This window comes from Suncus etruscus, chromosome 12 (genome assembly GCF_024139225.1).
Source record: "Suncus etruscus isolate mSunEtr1 chromosome 12, mSunEtr1.pri.cur, whole genome shotgun sequence".
Lineage (NCBI taxonomy): Eukaryota > Metazoa > Chordata > Mammalia > Eulipotyphla > Soricidae > Suncus > Suncus etruscus.
In genome coordinates, this window is record NC_064859.1 from 43983245 (window position 1) to 44010543 (window position 27299).

Here is a 27299-nt window from a genome sequence, read left to right on the forward strand (position 1 = left end):
GATCATATGAAAGGGTATAGAATTACTATTATCCGTTATTCAATTACCCCTTAAAAATAATTGGTTTATGTAACAAAATCCATAATTTCTTACAAAAAGAGATCTACCCAAGAGCAATTTCACACAATCTTCACACATAGTTCAGCCAAAAGTTTTATAAGCCAAACCTCACAGCCTCTAGATACAGCAATGTAATTAGATTTCTACTTTACAACTGAATATGCTGATTTCACTGGAAGGTGTTTAACGTTATATTTTGCTTATTATGCCAAATAGTCATGGCTAGAGGTTGAAAAGTAGAGATACAATTAATGTCAAATTTTCAAGACTATCTCTGAGCCAAGTACAGAATAGAATTCCAATCAATTTGTAAATGAGGTCCACTTAAGTCTCCAGTTCATTTAATTATTTTTTCTTTTAACAACCTTTCAACCCAATGGATTTCCAGAGCATATGGAACAGAAAACATACAATGGAAAGTTTCATGTAGTCAACTAGGTAATTTGATATTTGGAAAAAGTTCCAGAACCCTAAGATAACAAGTGGCATTTTCTGTAGGAGGGTTGGTCAATAGAGTTTGGTAGTAGTCAATTGTTGAGTGGCAAGCATATTAACAAGAGGGAAATCCTGTAAGAGTACCCATTGTGGCCACTGAACTCCGCTGGATCTCAGATGCCAGCACCCTTCTGCCTCTCTTCTCTGCTGTCCTGCATTTTCGGCCTGATTTCATCCTGGGTGCGGCTCATCTGCCAGCCTGCCTTCCCGTGAGCCTTCCGTGGAGGTGAGTCGACACGCCCAGAAAGGGAAGAGCCAGAGGAGCAGGGTTGCTCCGCTCCCCTTCACAACGGTGCACATCATTTAGCCCATGAATACAACCACAACACGTAGAAAAACCCGCAATACTAGTGTGACAATGGGGAAACAACGCGGGCCAGTGCCAGACATAGAGAATGAAGATGGCAACTCTGATGACTTGAGCCTGACCAACCACCTAGTCAGTCTCTCAGATAAGGCGTTTAGAGTTGCAATATGGAAGATGTTCAAAGAACTCAAACAAAGAGTACCCATTGTTTTACCCTGGGAAGGCCATTCTCCACATCATAGGAAACTGGTTCAGATTCAGGCATGTAATTGGCCTTAGAAGTGACTGGCACATGGAACTGGGGCAGGGCACAATGTAAGGTTTGGAAAGAGTTATGACCTCAATGGACAAGTAGTTATGCTTGATACCCCTTGTTTGCAAAATAATGGAGCAAAATTGAGTAATACAAAGATATTAAAAGTCATTTTGGAACTAAAAACGCAAAAACAGATATTAAATATATTAACTGTATTTATATGTAATTTAGTATGCATTTGGGATTTTTTTTGGAAAATGTCATAGACATACAAGAGAAGAACCAAAAAATATAACAATATCGCCAGACACATATGTGTATAAAAACTAAATCGATATGTTTGTAGGATTTTTTTTCTGGGGGGGGGGGGCACACCATTGGTGCTCAGAGGTTACTCCTGGCTGTCTGCTCAGAAATAGCTCCTGGCAGGCACGGGGGACCCTATGGGACACCGGGATTCGAACCAACCACCTTTGGTCCTGGATCAGCTGCTTGCAAGGCAAACGCCGCTGTGTTATCTCTCCGGGCCCATGTTTGTAGGATTTAAGTTGTGTGTAAGTAAAGACAATCTGAGGGTTAAGGCCTTGTATGTTCCTAACCTTAACTCAACAACTGTTAGCCTATATTGTCTCCTCCAGTTGAGATCATTGAGATCAAGAAAGGAATAAGCCCTGCTTATTCCTTCTCTCAAATAATAAGATAAAATTAATAACATTTCAAAGGTTCTGATGTAATGTAAATATTGTAACAGTTATAATAAAATGAACAATTATTCTGATAGAAATAATATAGTTAATCTAAGATAACATTCTATTTCATTGGCATATTGAGCAAAGAAGATATTGCAATGAATCATCATTCAAGAATGATCCCTGAGCCTAAAGCTAATAGTAAACCCTGAGTAAAGCTAGGTGTAGCCCCAACCCAAAACCAAAGAAAAGCTCATATCATCCTTTTCCCTCCTCCTTCCCTTCCTCCCTCCTTATGTGATTTCCTTACATCTTCTACTCTCCCTTTCTTCCTTTCTCTATTCCTCCTCCCTCTCTCCTTCCTTCCCTCCCTTTCCTTTCTTCTTCTTTTTTCCTTCCATCCTTTCTTCTTTTCTTCCTTCTTCTCTTCTTCCTTCCCTCACTTCCTTCAGTCCTTCATTCTTTCCTTCCTTCCTCCCTTCCTTTCATTTTTCTTTCTTCCTCCCTTTCCTTCTTTCTTTTTTCTTCCTTTCTTCCTTTCTTTTTTGTTCTTCCTCTCTTTATTTCTCTTTTCCTTCCTCCCTTTCTTCTTTCCTTTTGACTTCCTTTCATTTTCCTTCCTTCATTTTTTCCTTCCTTCCTTTCTTTCCTTTCTTACTTCCTCCCCTTTCCCCTCTCTCCCTCCTTCCTTCCTTTCTTCCTTCCCTTTTTATTAGGACATTTTGTAAATACCATTTTTTTATGGAATATATAGTACTAAATAGTACTAGTAGCTAAATAGTACTAGGAGAGACTTAATTTGTTATTTTTATTTTTTATTTTATTTAAACACCTTGATTATATACACGATTGTGTTTGTAAAGAACACCACCCATCACCAGTGCAACATTCCTATCACCAATGTCCCAAGTCTCCCTCCTCCACACTCGAAGAGGTGCCATTATTTACAATACTTCTCATTATACTTTACATGCATATACATTTCCAACACCACAGCCATCATCTGGAAAATGCACTTTCCTCCTCCCAGTGCCTTTCCAAATGGTCCTTCACAGCCACAGTCTCTCCAAGTTCCATTCAGTTCCCTAGACAAAATCTATTTTATATTTCTATATAGAGTATAGAATTCCTGCTCTATAGTTTATATAGAAATATAAAAATCTATAGTTCAATAACTTTGTAAATACCTATTTTTTATAATGTTTTTATATTCTACATTTAATTAAAAACCTAGTCTTTTCATGTGTAGAGTTGGCGACACACATATAAATTAAAATAAATTATTAAAATTTCACAAAATTTTAATTAATAATTAAATGTTGATTTTTAAAACTATAACTTTATATTGTTACAGATATATAAATTTAAACAATTGTTTAAATAATCTTATTTAAAAAATTAAATTTTATATAAAATAGATAAATCCTACAAATATTCAATTCAATAATAATGAAGAGAGAAAATTTTTTATTAAAGGAATCTATTTTTATTAATGGAATCCATCTATAAGCCTATAAAAGCATGTTTTATCCTGTAATGGAATATAGGTGTTATGTTAAAAAAGATTATGTTATAGATAATGAAAGCTTGAGTATCTGCATTGGTGATCAAAATACTATAATAAAAACCTCTATTAATGTAAACAGTACCTGAATAGACATATATTTTTAAATATAAGTGAAATGATAATTTAATTAATAAAATACAAAAAATCGTTAGCAAGCTAGGGTTACACCTTTCTTAATCTAGTAGTGGGAAACCTTAGACTCTATAAAAATTTGCCAAATTTAAAGGCAAGATTGTCTTGTCTTTTGAATAAGCTCCTGAAAGGATCTTTTGTTTTTTTTGGGGGGGTCACACCCGGCAGTGCTCAGGGGTTACTCCTGGCTCAGAAATCGCTCCTGGCAATCTCGGGGGACCACATGGGATGCCAGATTTGAATCACCTTCCTTCTGCGCGTAAGGCAAAGGCCTTACCACTGTGCTATCTCTCCAGCCCCTCTGAAAGGCTCTTTACAAAACTGGTTTCAAGTCTGTAAATTGCCAAAAAAATTTCTGCACATAAAATTTTGTATCACCTCTACAAATAAAATGATAATCTAGCTGGTGTTATCTCTAGCAAGGTGTTCATTTCCTTGCCATTTTTGTCTTAACTATATTCCACCATTCACTTTTGGCTTATACAGTCTCACTTGGTAAGTATGCAGTAAATCTTCTGGACTTCCACAAGATTCAATTCTCTTTATTGATCATGCTGCTTTCAATATTATGCTGTATTTTTGACCTTTTTAATTATGATTATAATGTGTTGTGCAGTTATTTTTTCATTTTAATTTAATTTTGGTAAAATTTGTGCTTGATTTTCCAACATTTCAGATGAAATGCTGGTGTTTCCAGGACCTTTCTGGAACTAAAAGCACATTCCTATTGCTTCCAACTGGATCCTGGCAGCCTAACTTTCCCCTTCATAGCAGGCCCACCTCCACATCTCAGATCCTATTCTCCAAGTGATTTTGTCCCATATCACATCACACACATAATTATTCTTACTGGATGAAGAATAGCATGTAAAGAAAAGAATAATACAACCTAATTCATCAATGATTCCTACTGGGACTAATAATACACATTCAGTGCAAAAGGAGCACCGAAAATACAGTGGGAAAACCACATAGAACCCAACTCAACATGGAGTAAAAATAATAGAATTAATGTCTCTACCAACTCTGAAATTAACTGAGAATTATTATAGTGACAGAAGTGAAAATGCTTGATAAGCTCAGGGAAATAATGGTATACATAATCAGAATAAAAGAACAATGAATCAGAGATGAAATGAGAACATCACAATCAGAAATCACAGATATGAAAAATATGACAGACAGATGATATTAAAATCTAAATAGGTTAAGTGGCAAAATAATAGCACCTGAGGAAAATACTGGCAATCTCCCAAGGGCCAAGAGATATTAGAGAGTAGAGACATTGCCTCAAACATGGTAGACCCATATTTAATCCACAGAGCCCCTTATCATAGCTAGCAGTGATTCATAAAACAGATTTAGTAGTAAGCACTGTATATTTCTATGTGTGCCCCCAAAACAAAAACAAAAAATAGAGCCATTCCAAGATGAAATGCTTGAATCTCTACTAAACAGGATGAGGTAATGAAAGTATGAAAAGAAAGTATCATCACATCAGAGAACTATAGCATGAGATCAAGAAAAAGAAAAAGAATCACCAGACTCTCAAAAAAAAAGGGGGGGGAGAAATTCAATGAAAAAACCACTAGTTAAAAAATATGTAAATACATACCCTTATTCTATTAGGCATCAAGATCGACCCCCTACCCAACGAACCAGTACCCAGCTCCCAGGCGAGAGGACACCCAGATAAACCCACACCTCGTCTCCTGAAAGAAAAGACAGCCAACTCCCCTGTGGACTCACACTGCGAAGCCCTCCCTGCCATCTCCCCCTAACGCGGACTACTCCTTGAAACCGGGCCTAGATCCAAAAGTTTCCCCAATGCAAGAACTCTTCCAAGACCTCCCTGCCACAAATTTTTACCAATCTGAAGAAGGGCAGGGGGTGGGTTAGGAAGATGCCTGGGAACCCACACACCACAAGAAAAACTCAAAAGACAATGGGGAAAACTGTACTTCCAACATAGGCATAAGACCTGTAATACACCACCTCTTAACCTGCCCTCCCCCAAATGTAAGGTAATCTTTTGCACCACTTTGGCCCCTTAAAAATTTTGCTAACTCACTTTATTTCTTTTTTTTTTTAATTTATTTATTTATCTTTTTTGAATGTTCATCCTACATATATATTTGTGAGCACATACATTTTTAATTCCCCCCCCCTTTTTTTTTCTTTTTTTTTTTTTTTTTCTTTTTTCTCTCTTCGTTTTTTGATACGTGACCTGTGTCTGTTACCCCATCAGTCCACCCACGAATACACAGACATTATAATGTAACACCACTTCCCTCTGCAAAGGCACACTAAGTAAAGGGGAAATATTACATATAAAAAAAAAGAGCTCTTATCTACTAGAGATAGGAACTCATAGTTGTTTAAAATATAGGGATATCTCCTGCCTTGAAAATATGTCATGTGGAATCAAATTAGACCTCAGGTGTTTAGATACCATTCATCCAGCCTTGAACCCTTGATCCCCGACATAGAAACAGCACAGCTCTTCACAACAACTCCAGGAAACAAACTCCATCCGGGACGGCCTTAATACGATGAGACCAACAACAAGGCCCAGCTCTAACATGATATCCTGACAACGAGGAAAATGTGAACAGCTTGACCTTAGAGCAGATTAGCCTACCTTATCAACTAACGACAAGACAAAAACAGAAGTCTCGCCACCCTTTGGTAGGTCCAAAAACCAAGATTGGGATTTACAGATGACTGGCTGCTAGATCCACGACCAGACTGTATACATCTCGGGCCCAATAAAAAAGCCCTAGTTTAGGGTTTGAACTATGACCTGCACAATAATCATGATCCCCAGTCCCAAAGGTGCGGCAGAGACAATAGTAACGGAATGGGGCTTTTTGGAAGCACAAAGTAAGACGCTATCCTAGGCGCCACCCTAGGTTCAGTGCAAAGACCAAGATCACCAACCACAGAAGATGGACTAAAATGACACTGAGGTAACAGAACCTCTAGAACCACAAAGACTGACTTCATCATAAGTCCCACCCCAGGATCTGTGCAGATACTGAGACCTCTAAACACAGAGCAGAAGTCCTCCACACACCAAAAAAAAAAAAAAAAAAAACCAACGAGAAAGTAAAGGATCCTGAGCAAAGTCTAGAGTTGATCCCATGACAGTATGCTCCAAGGACGGAGAAACCCCATATCTCTTAGGCCAAGTGAATTCTTTTTCGAATGACCCCAATATTTACTGTGCCAGGGCAGAAGGGAAAAAACAAAAATACAAAAAGCGCAAAACCTTGGTTACTTTTTATATAAATATATATATTACCTTCATTTATTATTGTTATTACTATTTTTGATTTACCAATCTATTTTGGTCGAATTCTCTGGGTGTAATTATTGAAAGTGTAGTCCCCAATTATACTTTTTTTTTCTTTTTTTTTTTTTTTCTCTTCCTCTCTTCTCTTTCGTTATGTGCTATGCCATGTTTCTCAATTCAAGACCATGGCGTGATTTTTGTTTGTCTGTTTTTGTTTTTGTTTTTTTTCCTATTTGTTTGTTTGTTTGTTTTGTTGGCTCTGTGTGGTGCTTATCGATATAGCTGGAGCCCTCACTGGATATTTGACACTTCTTTTGGTACTAGTGGAGTGTTTCACCTTCTTTTTCTCCATCTCCCAAATTGATGATGAGAGCCTTTAGAGGGACTCCGCCCAATTTTGGGGTATTAAACTCTTATCCCAGTTTATTACTTTTCTCTCCTTCAAACAAAACCATGCAACTTGAACTAGCTAGTCCTGACTCCAGTTAGAGGGGGAAATAAGGGAGGCATCAAGACCAAACAGGTGCAAGTCTACTAAGTAGTGGGTTAGATACAGAGGAGACCACATATTCTACCTGCCCTGGGGTGAGGGAAAAGGAAAAGGGAGGTAGGACAGAAACGGGGGTGTAGGGAGGACAATTTGGCGATGGGAATCCCCCTGATTTTATGTAAATATGTACCTAAAATATTATTGTCAACAATATGTAAGCCACTATGATCAAAATAAAAATTTATATTAAAAAAATATGTAAATACAGATTTCCCAAAGTTGAGGAGTATAGGCCCCCAGATCTAAGAGACTCAAAAATATTAGTGAAATTACATGATTTTCAACTTTATTTTCCTAAAAGACTCTATCTTGGTGAAAGACAGAGGCCCAAGATAAATTCCCTGAGAAATTCTTGTCAATTTTGCTCACCTAATTAGATGATGTAGACTGATGGTGTAGCTAACACATATTGCGAGCTTCTCAGCAGAGAGAAAAATTTACTAATTTTTCCTTCCTTCTAGTACAAGAAACTGCCTAATTAGTAGTACTTTGATAGCACCTGCCGTGTTATATATGTCGTGAGTAATCCATTTATCTATTGAACACTTTTTGCAATATCCACATCTTTTTCACATTTTCCTCAAGGCACATTCATTACTAGTATGTAGGTTTTCCGAAACTTATGAATTTGGAATGATGCTGTGATCTGTGTCTGGTTTATTATGTTACAGTGCACTAAGAGTGATTGCCATGTGAAATTTAGATCACCTATATGAAAACTTAATTTATTTTCCTCTGTTCTATTTAAATGAGAGTCTAACATATTATGTAAAGATTCTTTTTATGAGCATTTGAGCAGTGTGTATTATTTAGACCAGATAAAACTAGGAATGCTTTCTTTGACACTGAAACAACAAAATAAGATTAATATTTTCTGGAAGAGGGGAAATATTCATAGAGATAAAGACTTACGCTGTGTGGCCTAAAAAGTGTGTATTCTCTGAAAGCTTGAAGGAAAATGACAGCTCAACAACAACAAATGTTGGAAATGAGTATCGCTGAATTAGAAGATGATTTCATTGATCTTGAAATCATAGATTAAATGATAAACTGTGTAGAAGAGTAATTATAAAATGTCCAAGCAATTAGTACTGCATTATAATTTTATAAAGAACTGATAGTTTTCCCTGTCTTCAATTAAATATAAAAGCCAAGTTTTTATTTTAATATTTATTAAAGGAATTATAGACTCAACCTAACTAGTATGTAACTATGTTACTTTAACATGTAGACTCTGCTGCAGGTAGATGGGCTATGTATTTTTTTTATCATCTCTAATTTTGAAGGAAAGAACCTTAAATCAGTATTTGGCAAACTCTGCTAAAGAAAATACAGTCTTTCCTGAGAGACAAGGGTATTGTGGACCATATTACTTCTAATGAGCTCTAATATATACCTTTGGTGGTAATGCTCATTTCTATTCGATCAGTGCTAATACAACCGAATAACCCATTTATGCAATTTTCCATCTTTCTACAAGATGGATGAGTAAGCTTAATGTATAAAGGATGATAAAATAAAATACAGCAGTCTGGACAGAATAGAATAACCAGAGTAACATATACAATTACTAGCATCTGTCAATCCTTCCCCATCATTTGTCATTCATTCTATTACTAATTCTCACAGTTGAAATTATATGTCATGGGATAAATGGGATGGAAAGTTATTTTCAGCTTTTCTTAAATAAAGGATCAATGAAACACACACTCAGGAAAAAATTATATTGCTTGTCATTTTCACATTTTCAAGATGGAAGAAAATGTGCTTTCAATCACTTCTTGGAAAAAATATATAAAGTAGTTCTGTTAAAAACATAGTACCTAAAGCGAATAATTTCAAGTTTCATAGAAAAAGCTTTTAGTATTGGTCTAGATAATAATAAGCTAAAAAGGAACAAAAGCTGAATCATAATTTTAATAAATTTGCCCCAATAGATGTATTTTAAATTCCTAGATATACCAGATTTTTATTAATGAACTAACAAATATAAAAATACTTATATTTTATTCTTATTATTTATAACATAAATTATAATTTCCATACAATTAAAGTAATTTTTTATTTTATTTGTGTATATTTTATGTTGAAAGGTTTCAACTTTTGTATAATTTTAATCTACCTATAGGCTAATCTAAATCTACCTATAGGCACATTATACAATATTTTAGCTTTAAATACAAAAATATAATGCAATTTTCTCTTTTTTACATATAAAACCATTCACCATGAAAAAATTCTTCTAATTACATAGAATATATTTATATTAAAAAAAGTTTAAGTAAGAATCAGGGAAGTAATAAAAGTTAATTTTGTTTGATTTAGTTTAGAAAGAACAGCATATGACATTTTGTTTGTTTGCTTTATTACAAACATCTTTGCAGTTTGTCCTCAATTATAAAATGAACAGTTCCCTTCAACTGTGTAACATTCCCTTCGCCAATGCCGTCCACCTCCCTCCTCCCCTATCCCTGCTTTGATTAGAGCATGTGCCATTATTATAAAGAAATACCTAGTTACATGATAATTCATATAACAAGACAAAGGAAATCAAAACATAAGAATGATAAATCTTGTAAACTTAAGCATTCATTCATTAGAAAATAGTTTTAATTTGTGTCAGCAGTCATTCTGATTTTGATTCCTATAAGTCACAGTGGACTCGAATGTTCTTGCTGTCTCAGCCTTCATAGTCCTCTCTATATTGGTTTGACCCAAGATAAGATAAAATTGATTCTCTTTTTATTTATACCATTATATCTTGTCCATATATATGATTTTGCAAAATATTGATATCCTTCTTGTTCTCTGTGTGTTTGAGTCTGTCCACATGTATGAAAGCATGCAAATATGTGTATATATGTAGCTAGCTATTGTTTTTGTTAGAAATGTGCAAAAGAAGCAAGAAACTTGGGCATTCTTTTTGGAAATTCATTAATTCTACTATATTTTAATAAGTCCAATATGGAGACAGAGATTTGTTTTTCTTGAAATTCTTAATAATACTAACATATTTCTTAATGTACAGTTAAAGATTTAGTACAGTAGGCAGGGTGCTACTTTTGCATGCAACTGAACTGAGTTCAATCCCCACATCCCTGAGCCCTCCAGGAATGATTCCTAAGCACAAATCCAGGAGCAACTCCTGAGCACTGCCAGATATGACTCAAAACAAAGAAACAAACAAAAGCTACAGGTAATGTTAAAACTGATTTTCTACATATACACAATAGTTCTGTTTTTATATATTTGAACTATTTTGCTTAATCCTTGGGAATATTACACAATGCTTAATTTTTAAAATCAATTTAAGTACAAGTGCCCTTAAAAAATATCAGCCTGATGTAAAGAGTAATTTTCTGCAAAGAGCACACACAACATGAAGACATTTTATCACAAGCCTATTCCCAAAGATTGCAAGTAGTAGTGTATTCTCAATATGAAACTTAAATTTTAGGAGGGCAGAGCATTAACTCACTGCAGTCAGTCTCCCTTGAATCAGCAGCCTGTTGATTTCCAAAATATCTGAGGCAACCTCTCACTGCCCCAGGCATAAATGCAATAACCATCAAAAACTGTTATTGGATTCTCAGGTCCCCTTAGACATAACTCACTGTAAAGGTTTATTTCTTTTAGAATATTGATAACATTGCGACCAGGAAAATGTGACATTTCATTCTTTCTGATATAATGGTTGTCAATTGGTGATTTTTTATTATATTACATTTATGAAAAAGTAATCTAAACCATAGGAAATATGCTTTCTCTTTCAAATCCTAATGAGAAAAAATAAGGATTAACATATAAACTTTTTTTTAATTCAAATATAGTGCAAACAGTGGGAAGCCTTTTTCTTCTAACTGTGTCTAGGAAAGAATTGAAAGGCTTGCTGAGCCAGAAACATAAATGGCTTTGATAGCACTGGAGTTGAGAACCTTTATTTACATTCACTCAGTATGAATGTGAGCTTCCATATGGTCAAGCCCATTGCTTATGAGTCTATGGGGAAGGTTAATATGTTATCTGGCTCTTTTCATACAAATTATATTCTGATGGCAACCATTAGCCCTCTCATAGTTTTCTTTCTTTTATGAGCCTTCCCAAACTCTTCTCCCCTTTGGCCTACAAACAGATTCCCTCCTCCCCCAGACTGGTTCTGGATGATTGAGTCTGAAGGTAGTTCCTTTATTTTTTGACTGCAGAAAGTAATGCTTTGCTATGGCTGTTCTTCAGAATCATTTAGCTGTTTGAAATTTAGATAGAGGAAAATGGTATCAAGGCACATGCTTGGCTTAAGTTCGAGGATTTTATTGCTTAGTTATGTTGGTGATGATGAATGGAAATGGCTGTAGTCATTTTTTTATAGAACATGAGAAAATATATATATTTCAATGTGCCACTTTCACATTTATTTTCTGCAATCCAAATGCTCTCTCACTCGTATAGCCTCTAGCTGAATACCCTTGCATGCTAAGCAATAAATGAGGTAGACAGAACCTGCATAAAAACTAAACTGTATGACAGACACCATAGAACTATAATCATTCATTCATTCATTCATTCTCTGTTATTTACTCAATCAACATTGTCACAGACATTGTTAATTTGCATACAATATAAAATATGTTCAACAAAAATTGAGTGTTGAGCTTGTCTGAGAATGCCTGATGATATGTTAAACAGAATCGCAAAGAATTGAACATATTTATATACTTCAGTAAAAATTGGTGATAGAGAGTGAATAAATATGCAAGAGAAAAAATATTTGTTGAGATAATTTAATGAATGATAAAATAGTGTCTAAATAACTAAGAGCGGAGTTTGTCTTGACAGATGAAAGATCGCATTCGTCATTTAAAAAAAAGTGAAGATGAGCAGGGATGGTGATCATCACAAGGCTGGTGCAAAGAGGCTGAAAAAAAGGAGGCAAGAAAAAAATATTCTTCAAATTTCTCCATATTCTTGGTGAAGAAATTGAGAGTGTTCTTCAGCAGTGCATAGATAAGCAACATTGTTTAGAAAAGCTAAACTCATCATGATCAGTGTGTTTGATGAGGAGGGACATAAATATCTCGAGTAAAACTAGAAATAGTATCAGTGTTGGTGATCTTCTGAAGGCTTTAATATTCTCTCTATTTTATTCATAAAACGGCAGATTAATGTTATGGTCCCCATCTTAATGGATGAGAGTTAGCCATAACCCAAATGTTACTATCTAAAGATCTCTCAACAACTCCTGGTCCCAAAGTACTAAAACCTTTTAAACCTTATCTATTATAATCAAGAACTATTAGAACAGGCAAGCTGATTTGGGGATTGTCTTCAACAGATTTCTTATTAAAATTCTTATTTTTTATTTTTATTTTTGGGGTTTTGGGGGCCACACTCAGTGACGCTCAGGGGTTACTCTTGGCTATGTGCTAAGAAATCACTCCTGGCTTGGGGTACCACATGGAACTCCTGGAGAGAAAACCGCAGTTTGTCCTAGGTTAGCAGCGGGCAAGGCAAACGCCCTACCGCTACACCACCCCTCCGGCTTCGACTTATTAAAAAAAATTTTTAAATATCACTAGTTTTGTGATATAACAAGCAAATATTGAACAGTTAATAGAGAAGAAAACATGACGAAGCAGAATACTTCAGGTAGAAGATAAAGATTACCAGTAATTGAACAGTTAATAGAGAAGAAAACATGACGAAGCAGAATACTTCAGGTAGAAGATAAAATCAGATGAAATACCAGTGTGAAACAACTGCAGAGGTTGCAAACCAGACCATGTGTCAACCAAGAAACATGCAGTAAGTTATTGATCATATTCATATATGCATCTTTTATAAAAAAGTATTCATGAATAACAATGGAGTCAAAGGACTAGTCATAGAAATCTGACTGAGGATCTAAACCAGAGACTTGTTTAAAAGTTAAATCTAAATCATCTACTTTATTACTCAATAAGCATGTCATTTTTGGAAAGTGAAAACTCTGCAGAATCATCAACCACAAGATGAAAATGAAATAGTTTGAAGACTAAATTAATCTATATAAAACATTTAAGTAAATAATTTTTTTTCATTTTAATGGGGCATACCCATTGGGTGCAGCTCTAGGGATTATTTGTGGTGTCAAGTATAGAAACTTGAACTTGAGTCAGCTTTGTGCGAAGTGTGTGTCACACTGTAGGAGAAACATTCTTTACACAACAAAATTGTGATATCATCTTACACCAGAGAGGATGGCACATATTAAAAATATCGGGAACAATTTGTGTTTGCAGGACCTGGTGAAAAAGAACTATCTACCGCTGGTGAGAATGCTACCTGAAACAACCTCTACAGAAAACAGTATGTAGGTTCTCAGTAAACTCAGAATCAAATTGCCAAATCATTCAGCAGTCTTTTTTGGGGGGGTATTTATCCCCAGGGCATAAAACATTGATCCAAAAGGATATATGCACACCATTTTTATTGCAAGACAATACAATGAAAATCAGTACAATATCTAAATTGGAATCAACCTAGATGTCTATTAACAGAAGAGTGGATCATAAAGATGTGGAACATATATAAAATGGAATATTACAGAACTGTAAGAATGATGCCATAATAAAATTAACTGTAACATGAATGAAACTGGAAGCTATTATGCTGAGTGAAGTAAGCCACAAAGAAGGATAAATGTAGAATTACATCACTTATATGTGATATATAGAAGAATTGCATGAAGAAATACAATGGTTTTAATAGGGATTGTTGAGGACAATCTAGGCCCCTGAGCATAGTGAGGAGAAGAAAATAATGAGTAGAAGAGGAGAAAGAAAAAAATGATAGGGTGGGGGACTGGGGTATGTTTGTTCCTTACTTCATTTATTTATTAAAGCATGATTTTTTTTCCTATCACCCACTTTTCCTTCTTTATCTCCAGGAACAAACATTCTGATTCTATATATTCAAATTGTATTTGGATATTTACTTTTAGCTCTCCTTAAGACAAGTGACAGATCCAACAAATGCTTATAGGAGCTACTCACAATTTAATCAAGTAGCCCCTCTTCTGGGTTTTCGTAAGAAAGAATTGAATTGGAATGTCTTTACTTACTTACAATATATGTTATACTGGATATATAAAAGACAATGATGTACTGCTGTGTAAAACTGAAGAATATAGAAATCTGCCTTAAATAAGAAAATAAATTATACAGATTTTCTGAGAGAACTAGCAATAAGAAATGAAGAAAATGTACCAATTATATCTAAGTACATGACTGGAGCTAAAGTTTATGTTTTTCAATCCTCTATGCATATTTGTATATCCTTGGAAATGCACAATACTTTGTTTACATGTCTGTGTCCACAATACCTCCCTAATTCATAAGCTATGATTTTATGTTACAATATATATTGTTAGGTTCTAGGAGATAGGGCCTTTGGAAAATGATTAAACTGTGAAGGTGGAACTTTCATGAATGAGATAAGGACTTTTTTAAAAATACAAATTACTTTAAAGATTATCAAAGACATAGTTGACATAATACAACAAATGATCATATTACATTTGTTTTCTGATAAGTGGGGGTGAATTTATTATAGTAGAAAAGAACAAATTAAAAAAAGAGTACAATAGCAAAAAAAACTTTTGAAAATTATTGTGTCTCTCAATGAGGTCATTAAGTCATTGTCAAAGGTGTGATCAGATCTTGTTCGTTGACCATTCTGTTATTTCTCTTGTTTTTGAACATTAGGTGGCTTCAGGTATACCCTAGTGTCTAAATTGGTGTATTTCTAAGTGTTGACAATAATTTTGAAAAATTCAAAAGTTTACATCTCTTTGGAGAAAAGAGAATCTATGGAGCTTGCAGATGTAGACATGGAAACTGCATTTTGGGGTAATGATAATTTTAACGAAGAACACTAGCCCCTTTCACCATCTGAGAGTACAAAGAAGCCAGAAATTTAAGAAAAGCATGCTTCTTTACACATAATTACATTCTATTATGGACTTTTTGTCTTCAGACTATAAGAAATAAATTTCTGTTGCTTACGAGCTACTGTGTCTGTAATATTTTGTTCTATTATCTGGAAAAGATTAAAGCAGAAAAGTATACATACATGTTCAAAAAGTTTCTGTTTTTCTTCATATATTAGCTAATGAGTTAAGTGATAGGGAAGAGGAAGACAACAGGATCTGAAACTTAAATCTAAATTGTGTGAATTTTTTAAAATATAAAGTTTTATTGAAAAATTAGAGCTTGCAAGAAAGATAATGTGGATTGCTAAGAAAAGAATTAAAAAGCAGGAGGCACTACGTAGATGTAACTGATTGGGTTGTGATGGCAAGTTTTACCCTGAAATAATGCCTCCTGCAAAAACACAATCAACATGAAAGTTCATGAGAAAAAATTTCATTCAAGTGTTTAAATGTAGAGCTGAACAGTTGCTTGAGGTAGGGATTGGCTTAAAAGAACCATTAGGGGCCTGAGCCATAGAATATAGGGAGGGCATTAGCCTTGCTTGTGGCTAATTGGATTCCAGCCATAGCACCCCATATGGTGCTTGAACAAACCAGGTGTGATCCCTGAGTGCAAAGCCACTAGTAAGCTCTGAGCATTACCAAATGTGCCCAAAAAAACAAAGCAATTTAAGTAAGATGACCAAAAGATCCATTAAAAGGCAAAGAGTAGAGAAACTATCATTTTATATTTTGTATTGCATATTTTTTTACATTTTAAATGTTAAAGTAAATATGAGAATTAAGATTGTTATGGTAATACACTGACATTTAAGTTCTCTTCTTCATCTAGATATCACAGTAGGTTTAGTTTTTTTTTTTATATTTGGCTTTCTAACTCTTAAAAGAAAAATGTAATAAGATGATTTATTTAGTTATCAGATTTTGTTCTGCTCAATTACAAGTGTCTGACACATCAGTAAGTGCTGTAAAATATTCATATTCATGAGTAATATAAATATTATTTATCTATTTACATTTAAAAGGTGACTGGGTTTGTTAAATCTTTATTCAATATTCTTTGACCTTCTTTTAGGCAACACGTATGGTTATATGTAAGATATACAGAGATGACAACTGGAAATTATAGTTTTTGTTAAAAAAATTAGCAATAAAATACAAAAATAAAAGTATTTCTCAACTGTCCCTCATTCAAAAATTCACAGCTGGTAATAGCAACAAAATATTATCAACACAAATCTTTTCTCCTCAGGCTATCTATATACATTCTTTCAAGGAAAAACCAGCTGGACCATGCAAATATTAAATTGAAACCAAGCATTTTAAAACATGATTTATAAGCTTTATTAAAGCTATTAAGAAATATTTTAGCCTGCTTTCCATAATAATGAAATGTATAACTTTTTTATACATATCTGTGATAGGAAAACTATATTTTTTACTCATAACCTGAAACATAGGTATGTAAAGTAAAGTTCTAACAGTTGTTTGAGTTAGATTCACTCAGAAAATTAATCATATTTTTAATGTGTCTTTGGACCCTTGGTATTTCTTCTTTAAGAAAGTATCTGTTTAGAAAAAAAAAGAAAGTGTCTGTTTATATCTTCTCCCCATTTTTTGATGAGGTTAGATGTTTATTTCTTGTTACTTCTATCAGTACCTTATATATTTTTGATATTAGCCCCTTATCTGATGGGTATTGGATGAATAGTTTCTCCCATTCTGTGGGTGACTTTTGTATCTGAAGCACTAGTCCCTTTCAGGTGCAGAAGCTTCTAGCTTAATATATCCCATCTGTTTATCTCTGCTTCCATTTGTTTGGTCACATCACTAATTATCAGGGAGACACAAATCAAAACAACTATGAGGTTGGTACCACAAACATTGGTACTCACACCACAGAGACTGGCACACATCACAAAGAACAAGAACACTTAGTGCTGATGGGGAATTGGAGAGAAAGGAACTCTTATTCAATGCTGGTTGGAATACCGTCTAGTCAAGCTTTTATGGAAAACAATATGGAGATTCCTCACAAAACTGGAAATTGAGCTCTCATATGATCCAGCTATACCACTCCTAGGGATATACCCTAGGAAAACAAAAATAAAATTTAAAAAATCCCTTCCTTATACCTATATTCATTGCAACGCTCTTTACAATAGCCAGACTCTGGAAACAACCAAGATGCCCTTCAACAGATAAATGGCTAAAGAAACTGTGGTACATACACACAATGGAATATTAATCAGCCTAAAGGAGAGATGAAGTCATAAAAAATTTTATACATGGATGTGCATGGAATCTATTATGTTGAGTGAAATAAGTCAGAGAGACACACACACACGCAGTATAGTCTCACTCATCTATGGATTTTAAGAAAAATTGAAGACATTATTGTAATAATGCCCAGAGAAAATAGAGATGAGGGCCAGAAGGACCAGCTTACAATATGGAGCTCACCACAAACCACAAAGAGTGGTGAGTGCAGTTAGAGAAATAGCATGACTTGAGAGAAATAGAATGCCTGTCTCGAATACAGGTAGGGGTGGGAGAGGAAAGAAGGGGCATTGGTGGTGGGAATGTTTCACTGGTGAAGGTGGTTGTTCTGTTTATGACTGAATCCCAACTACATTCATGCTTGTAATCGTGGTCTTAAGTAAAGATTTTATAAAAAATGTAGAAAAAATAAAATAAATGTTTATATTCAAGTACTTATATGTGATTATTCTATACATATTAATACTGAAATATTTTAAAGTTTCTTATTAATTTCAATATAATGTTAAATGAATTAACAGCACTGATTTCTTGAGTCTATTGAAGAGAGTAGAGTGTGAGGACTGAGAAAATACCTAGATACAGTGACTGAGGGATATTGGTGCTTGGGTTGCAAGTGTGGTTTAGTGCCATTGTATTCCTTAAACACTAATAATACTATTAATTTAAATCAATATGCCTATTTTTTAAAAATAAAGAATTATATTCCACCATATTAAGGTTACTCGAATGATTTTTATTAACATAAATATATAATACATTGGTAAAGCTAGAGTGGAGCAGAGAAGTTTCCAATTAGCTTTTAATTCCCAACACTTTTTTCTGGACTCTAAGTTACATTTTATACATGGTACCACTTCTTAGTAAGACAATTTTCTTAAAATTATATTCTGCAAAGTCACATGAGAACGTAAAAAATTGATCTGCAGTTTCCATGTCTACAGAATCAAATTCTTCAAATCATTTTAGTGTACAAAGACTCAAGCCATTTAATATTTTAAAATACATAGGCTTCATGGTACTCTGAATTATAGAAAATATTCTAATAAAATTAATAACATTGCAGTATTCTATATAACTTTTTAATACAGGTATTATAATATTTGAGCCAACACCCTTTGAATACAAATAAATACCAAGTATAACTATTTGAGTGCCTGCTGTGATAATTATCTTGATTATGATTCATCACATGGTTAACCAAACAATTATGAATTATTTATAGTTATAATACATATATAATGTTAAAATGTCTGATTTAATTTTATAAGTCTTGCACAATAAATCTGCTAGCTGATAATTCCTGTGAATCATGTAAAGTACATTTATATTTTGAGCTTTAAGATTGAAAAATACAGTACTGATTCATTAATGTCTTTGTATTATGCAATAGATTAGAATATCAGCACATATTAATTTAATTACTTCAAAGATTAAGAAATATTTTAATGGGCCTGGAGAGATAGCACAGCGATGTTTGCCTTGCAAGCAGCCAATCCAGGACCTAAGGTAGTTGGTTCAAATCTCGGTGTCCCATATGGTCCCCCGTGCCTGCCAGGAGCTATTTTGAGCAGACAGCCAGGAGTGACGGGTGGCCCAAAACAAAAAAAAAAAAAAAAGAAAAGAAAAAAAATAAAGAAAAGAAAAGAAATATTTTAATATCCAGAAAAAACAATTTGTAGCAGACACTGTTGCAGAAATTCTAGTTTTCCTATATCTACAATACCCCTTTTCTGCATTGACTTACTGGTTTAGTGGCTTTGAGGCATCATGTAAGCCTCTGATAATAAAGGAAATGTCCTCTGAATGGAATCTACTCACTCAACTAGGCTTGCTGAAACATTTTTAAAACCTAAAATAGAATATGAAACTTGTTTGGAGATTTCTGGCTACCTGAGGCCACAGACCAACAAATTATGGTTCACATATAGGGGCTGGAGTGATGGCACAGTTGTAGAGTGTTTGCCTTGCACGCTATTGACCTAGGATGGACTTTGTTTCAATCCCCGGCATTCCATATGGTCCCCCAGCCAGGAGAGATTTCTGAGGGCATAGCCAGGATTAACCCCTAATGGTCACCAGGTGTGGCTCCAAAACAAACAAATAAAACACATATTAAAAAAAAAAGTAGATGCCTGAAGCATTGAGTATAGTATGGAGCCACTGGGAGTACTTTGTATTGGTTTTGGAGTTTTGGGTCTTGTGAGGGGCATACCTAGCTGTGTTCTGGGGTTACCCTTGGTCTTTGTTCAGAAAGCACTCCTGGCAGGCTCTGGAAACTTATGGGATTTCTCAAATAAAACCAGGTAGGCTGTGTGCAAGGCAAACACCATATCCTCTATGCTATACCTCCAACTTCTGAGTTTTGTCAAATCCAATGATACCAAATAATTTTTTCTTATAGTTTTCTATTAAAAATAATCATTATTGGAGCCGGAGATAGCATGGAGGTAAGGCGTTTGCCTTTCATGCAGAAGGTCAATGGTTCAAATCCCGGCATCCCATATAGTCCCCTGAGCCTGCCAGGAGCGATTTCTGAGCATAGAGCCTGGAGTAACCCCTGAGCGCTGCCGGGTGTGACCCCCCAAAAAAAATCATTATTACGGGGCCGGAGAGATAGCATGAAGGTAAGGCATTTGCCTTGCAGGCAAAAGGTAGGTGGTTCGAATCCCAGCATCCCATATGGTCCCCCGAGCCTGCTAGGAGTGATTTCTGAGCATAGAGTCAGGAGTAAACAAACCCTGAGCACTGCCGGGTGTGATCCAAACACCAATCATCATCATCATCATCATCATCATCATCATCATCATCATCATCATCATCGTTTTTTTGTTTGTTTTTGTTTTTGTTTTGGGGCCACACCCGTTTGATACTCAGGGGTTACTCCTGGCTAAGCGCTCAGAAATCGCCCCTGGCTTGGGGGGACCATATGGGACGATGGGACGCCGGGGGATCGGACTGACTCCTTCCTTGGCTAGTGCTTGCAAGGCAGACACCTTACTTCTAGCGCCACCTCACTGGCCCCATCATTGTGTTTTATGAATAAATTTTTTTCAAGATATTCTAACTTTTTAAAATATTTGATCTCCAGCATTCCATATGGTTCCCTGAGCACTGTCAGGAGTAATTCTTGTGTGCTAAGCAGAGAGTAGTCCCTGAGCAATGCCAGGTGTAATTCAAAATCAAAGAATAAATAAAATAATTAAATAATTTCTTTGTAAAAAAAAGTTAAATCATTTTTAGAAATAGAGTTGAACTATTTGAATGATAAGCAATTAAAAGGTCTGAATAATTAAACAAATTCAAATATGAATTAATTGGGGATATAACATTTTCTTAAGAATAAATTGAGAAATCGCCTTCTCTATCTATTAGAAAAATCTCCAGAGAAATTTTCTTTCAGTTTAGAGCCTCTGTGGGATAACATTTTCTTCTTTTTTTTCTGTCAATACCATAGAAAAGGATAAGAAAAACAAGAAGCAATAGAATGAATGCCCCTTCTAGAGACCTTCATGATGGGAGGGCAAACATGTGCCATCACTTTAATTAGGTTTAATAATCCAAAGCAGGGTGAGAGATTCCCTCCTGAGACAAGTTTCCAGCTGCTGAAAGGATATCAGAGAAAATTCTGTTATGTCAAAAGTCTTGCCATATGATTTGATGTTTTTATTAAGGACCTCAGGAAGTTTTTTTATAAGAGTAGATCAAAATGCAGACAAAAATCTAATGGTTGCTTCTTTTTCCAGCAAAAAGCTAACCTCTATTAATAACACAGTCCTAGTACGTATGGTATATGCCATACTCACATCATTTTAATAATGTGGTAAAATATTGAAAGAGAATATAAATAGTAGTATGTGCTTGAAAAGAGTTAATATGCTCCCCTTCATCTTACTCACATACATACTTAGATTTCAAGTAGCTGTAAACAAATCATTTACCCTCTGTATTTCTAAGAACTCACTACATCTTTTATATGTTTAGGTCAAAGGGTAGAAATATTGATTGATATTCACATTGTAACTCTGATTTAAAATCTATGTTGTTATCCATAAATAGAACAAAATAATATAAATAAACACTGTGGAGACAATGATTTCTGATTTTTACTGAAGTATTGTCCTTAGCATTGCAGCAGTGTAACATAGTCTGAAATATTCTTTCTGTATTTTGCATCATAATGTCGTTTTTGTATTGATATTCAGAGTATGTATAAGATTTTAATAGGCTGAACATGATTAGCTTTAGTAAAAACATTTTCTGCCTTTATTAATTAATGAATGGTTTGAATTTCTGAAAACAGCACTGCAAGTTTTCTCATAGTTCTCAACCTAAAGTAAAGCATGTGTATTTATTTTACTGATATGATGAGCACATAGATTCCCTCCTGAGAAGGACAGATTTTTATCTACCTCAGGCTTGCTCATGTTTCTTTATGAAATGTTCCATATTGCTGCAAATAAGACAATAATTTGTCTGTGATTATAGTACACATAAACTAGCAACAATTAAATACTCCATTATTGATTCTCTACAATATGTTATGAAATATGTAATGTAATGTAATCAAATATGTAATGTATGAAATATGCAATAATGTATTATTTGAAAGAATTATTATACTGGTTAATAACAATGAATCCAACCCAATTGATGTGATTATCGCTTCTTTGTAAATTTATGTGAGAATTGTCTTTAGTTACAAAATTTATTTTAAAAATGTTATAACTCTTACTAGTAAAAAATGATCAGTTATTTTTAATAACAAAAATAGGTCCTAGTTCTGATGAGACTATTTAAAGAAAATACTTCATTTTACCAAGCAGTAGTATACAAACTATTCAATATTGAATAATATTATGCATATTTACACTTAATTAAAGAAGACCCTCAACTGACCTGCATTCTAAAGTACTAAATTCAAATTGAGGGTATATGAATTCCAGGAATATCATTATATAAAAGTGAGATAGATAAGGGAAATCCAAACTTTCACGATTAATTTGTATTCATAGTTTAAATATATTTTACTCACTTCATATATTACATTAAATATAAATATACTTATATATCTAAAATGTAAATAATTAAAACAATATTATACTTGAACATAATTGCAAAATTGTGCTCACTTTGGCAGCACATATACTAAAATTGGAATGATACAGAGAAGATTAGCATGGCCCCTGTGCAAGAAAAATAATTGCAAAATTGCAATGAATTTTCACCATACATAATTTTCACCATACATAATAATATATATATAGCTTAATTTTAAAGCTTTAGTTTTTTTTATTGTTTTTTTAATAAATTTTTATTGTGACCAAAGTGTATCACAAATCTTCCACAGAATTATTTACGGTACTTAGTGACAATGAATGAGGGGCATTCCCACCACCAGTGCTGTCCTCCCTCCATCCCTGTTCCCAGCATGTATCCCATATCTCCCTCCTTTACCCCCCCCCCCAATACTAGTGTAACTGGTCTCCACTTTACAACTTGTTGTAGATTGGGGTATCTATTCTGTTGTCATTGACTTTGGGTTTGGTGTTCAAGTCTGATCATTTTTTATTTTTACTACATGTTCATATGTTTCACAGGGTCTTAAGAACAATGAAGTTAGTCTCCTTTGTCCTATGAAAATCAGCAGGTATGCCCAGTGACTTCTTTCACTTGTGAAGCTAATAGATGAAGAATCACCCTGAGTTTTTCTCTGCTACACTATGAGATGGCCACAGTGTATTGTTACACACAGAACTTACTCCCAAGAAAGGAAACTTAATTACTTACAACCAATTTGATTAGATCATTCATGTCATATATAGCTCCACCAAGCTCATTTGAACTGATCACTTGATGGAGTCAAAAAATCCCAAGCATGGCAGGATATGGACCAAACCTCTGAAAGTTGTGGTTTTCAAGAATCAGAATAACTTACTCACTTTTTAATAAATGATACATATGTATGTAATAGCATAATATCTGTTATTAGTTAATGCAAATCTGAAATTGATTTTACTATATTGGTACCATTTGAACAGAAAATTACTTTTTTGGGCCCGGTGAGATAGCACAGCGGCGTTTGCCTTGCAAGCAGCCGATCCAGGACCAAAGGTGGTTGGTTCGAATCCCGGTGTCCCATATGGTCCCCCGTACCTGCCAGGAGCTATGTCTGAGCAGACATCCAGGAGTAACCCCTGAGCAATGCCGGGTGTGACCCAAAAACCAAAAAAAAAAAAAAACTACCTTTTGGAAGTTAGGAAACTGTTTTATGGTTTTCTATCCAATTCATGATATCATAATTGTTAAATTATTACTGTGCCTAAGAAATAGAATGAAATTTCTGTTCAAACTCTTTTCTAACATTTTGGTGTAAATCAAGAGGAAGGTTCTAAGGGTAGATCTCAGAGTTGAATCAGTTAACTGACATGTATGTCTTATTATAAATCTTGATATTTCAAAAATATCAAGAAAAACAGATATTTTGAGAAACTGTACTTTTCCATTTAGATGGGTGTATGGAAATAAAATTCACAAAATACATAGAGGAGATGAAAAAGAATAACTACTATCAATACCTAGGTAATATTTTTGGTGAGTTAAATTTATATATATTTGGAAAGTCTCACATTTGAATTTTTTTTCATTTTTTTCCCATTTGAATTTTATTGTTCAGAGGACCTATGAATGCAAAAAGATTATTTGGTTAGTCTAGTTTACTGTGAAGACACTAGGATACTCTCCTACGTTCATTCCATTGTTATAAAAATGTTAATTAAAATATTTTAAACTATGTAGATATTCTGAATAAAAAAATATAACAGAAATCCAAAAACAATTAATAATATAATAATACCTGAACAACAAGTTCTAAGAAGTTCAGATATCAAAAGTGGAAAGAAGCCTATGGGAGATTCACTGCATCAGAGTAACAAGGAACAAACTCTTTCTTAGCTGACAAGAGATGAGCGATGCTAAAACACACACACACACACACACACACACACACACACACACACACACGACAAGCACATCTGAAAACTTGACAGCTCCACAGAAATAGTTGCTACTCAGTCAATGGGCTCTCAAAATGTAGATAGAGAACCCCTCTTCCCCAAATCAGGATCAGGTTTCAGCCTTCCAGATTCTTGAATTGAGTATCTGAGATTGCTACCGGATAAAAGTGCTGAACCTTCTGTTAAAAATGGATTCTACAGAGTCAATATAATGTAAAATACATATTTTGCATAGCAGAATCTATTCAATATAAGTGCATGAGCATCTATATATCATTGAAATGAAAATAATAAAAATATACACATGTTAACACAAAGTTTTTCTAAAATAAATGGATATATCAAGGTATAAAGCACAAAGAAAACTCAATAAGTTAAAAACAAGTCAGAGAACTGAACAAATAAAAGAACTGATTTATGAGAGTAAGAAAATATTACAAAAATTTTCTGAGAAAAATTGTTAAAATGAATGTTCTTAAACAATTTGAAGAGATAAAAAAGAAGGTTCAATATTTATAAATTCCAAACAGGGAATTATTCTTAGTACATGTAGATATGAATAAAGAATGCTTTAGATATAAAAGTAGTGATGACAGATCTTGAAAAATTAAAACTGTTATCCAAAAATAGATATGCTAAATTTTATATGAGTTCCAAGAGTAAAATCTTATTAAATTTAAGGTGATGATGAGAAATTGTCAATATAGAATGTAGAATAAAAGTTAAAAGGTAAGAATGATAGTTTTGAAGCCCCTAATATATAGAAATATAAGAAATTTTAAAGTAAAATATTAAAAAATAAATTTTAGAGAGGTAACATTAGAAAATAATAAAAGCAGAGGCATATCCAGTTTTGAAATTATCATTTCTAATTTGTTACTTATAACTCTTATTTAACTTTATGGAGTCCTCTTCTTCCTCTTTTATTTTTCTCCTCTTTCGTATTTTCTAAATAAAATGCCTTTGCATCACTTAGAAAATAAATGGGACAGTCTTTGTTAACAATCAGTGGAAGATACATTACATGAATTAATAGACATAAGTCTAATATTAAATAAAAATAAATCATAGCCCAAATCATTGGAAAATTACTAAACAGAAAACAATAATTCACTAAAGCTATCAAGGAGAAAAATCAGAATTTCTAAACAGAAATAACAATTAGTAGCATAATTATCAACAGGAAAAATAACTTGTGAAACAATTTAGATAGCAATAGTTTAAAACATTTGAAAGTAAAATCAGAGTGAGAAATTAGGGATATGGGTCAAAGTGATAAGATATCTGCCTTAAATGTGAGAGGGTAAAGATTTGTCCCCAGCATTCTTTGTTCAGACCCAGCCAGCATATCTGGGAATGGCTCCAAAGCTTCATCAAGGTGTCCCCACAAATAATAACAACAATAAGAAATCACAGCAAACCTTGAATTTTTACATGCAAGTCAATTACTTTTTACAAGAGTGTTTTAAAGCAAAATGTCACATTTAGAATACAAAAGTCCTCACCATAAATAAATGTTCACAAAATTTACTACTAAAGTTAACAGCATTATGTGAACCCAGAAGCAGGATCGTGATGTTAGAAGGTAATAAAATTTGTATTTGAAAATGTACATTTTAAAAGGTCAGATTAAAAAAATTAAAAAATAGTACCAAAATGGGATGTGACAGTCTAAACCAAAGAAAATTTGAAAGGACTTTCAGAGGAAAGTAAATAACCTTATTTTGATGCAAAAGTAAGGAAATTAAGTATGTATAAAATGATATTGAGTTATATTTATTTTTTCAATACACATTAATGTAATGCTAATAATTGTCAGATAATATCTTAAGTGCAGATGAATTTTGGCCAATATTCAGTATAAAGTATAAATATTTTTTGATGGGAATAGTGGAACTGATGAGTAAGTGTTCTCAGGAAACACTCCTTGAAGGGCTCAGACAACCATATGTTGAGCCTGATATGTAAATCAAGTGCCTAATCCAATGTACTTACTCATTTGCCCTAAGTGTCAAATATTCATAAAAGACCACCAGTGGTGGAAAGACAGTACTATCAATGCTCTCTGACCTTTTTTAAGCTTTCTCCACCTCTCTGTGACAATGAACATGAAAAGAAGCTTAAAAAATGCAGGAATATTTTAGCAAACCAGGCAATATGGAAAATATCACTTCATCTCTTTATTAAGCAAAGCCAGAGGTTTAAAAGAAACATTAGCAGGAAGGTACTATAGTTTCATAAGAATAGACAATATCTTTTTTTTTAAAAAAAAGAGTTTACTAAATTTTCTGCTGGTGCTTCAATGAATACATTGTGAGTCAATGGTTTTCAAAAATATTCTTTCCTTTCTGTCCCATTTCTTTAGTTTTTCTTTCAATTTTTTATTTTAAAAAAATGTTGCTTTTGGTCTTCCTAAAAAAATATTATCAGTTATGTTAAAAAATGTCCAATTCTGAAAAAAACGTTAATTACTAATGTTTAGCTACATAATTTATTATGTAGATGTTCCCTTGACTGTTTTGAGCAACAAAATTTTGATGTTAGAAAAAAAAAGAATAGACAATATCTCACCTGATAATTCTAATCTACTATAACAGCTACTACAGAAAGACCTAGGAGGATTGTTGGAGATAATTCTGAGTTCTAGCATGGAAAAAAGCAGAGTCTGCTATTGACATGGACTTCT

At 33.8% G+C, this 27299-nt stretch overlaps 1 protein-coding gene and 1 pseudogene across 1 annotated transcript in view; one reads left to right on the forward strand and one right to left on the reverse strand.

Annotated features, from left to right (window-relative positions):
• LRRTM4 (leucine rich repeat transmembrane neuronal 4) overlaps positions 1-27299 on the reverse strand; it is an 822236-nt gene that overhangs the window by 246176 nt on the left and 548761 nt on the right. The gene's annotated exons all lie outside the window — the stretch shown is intronic.
• On the forward strand, positions 22722-22822 carry LOC126025263 (uncharacterized; annotated as a pseudogene).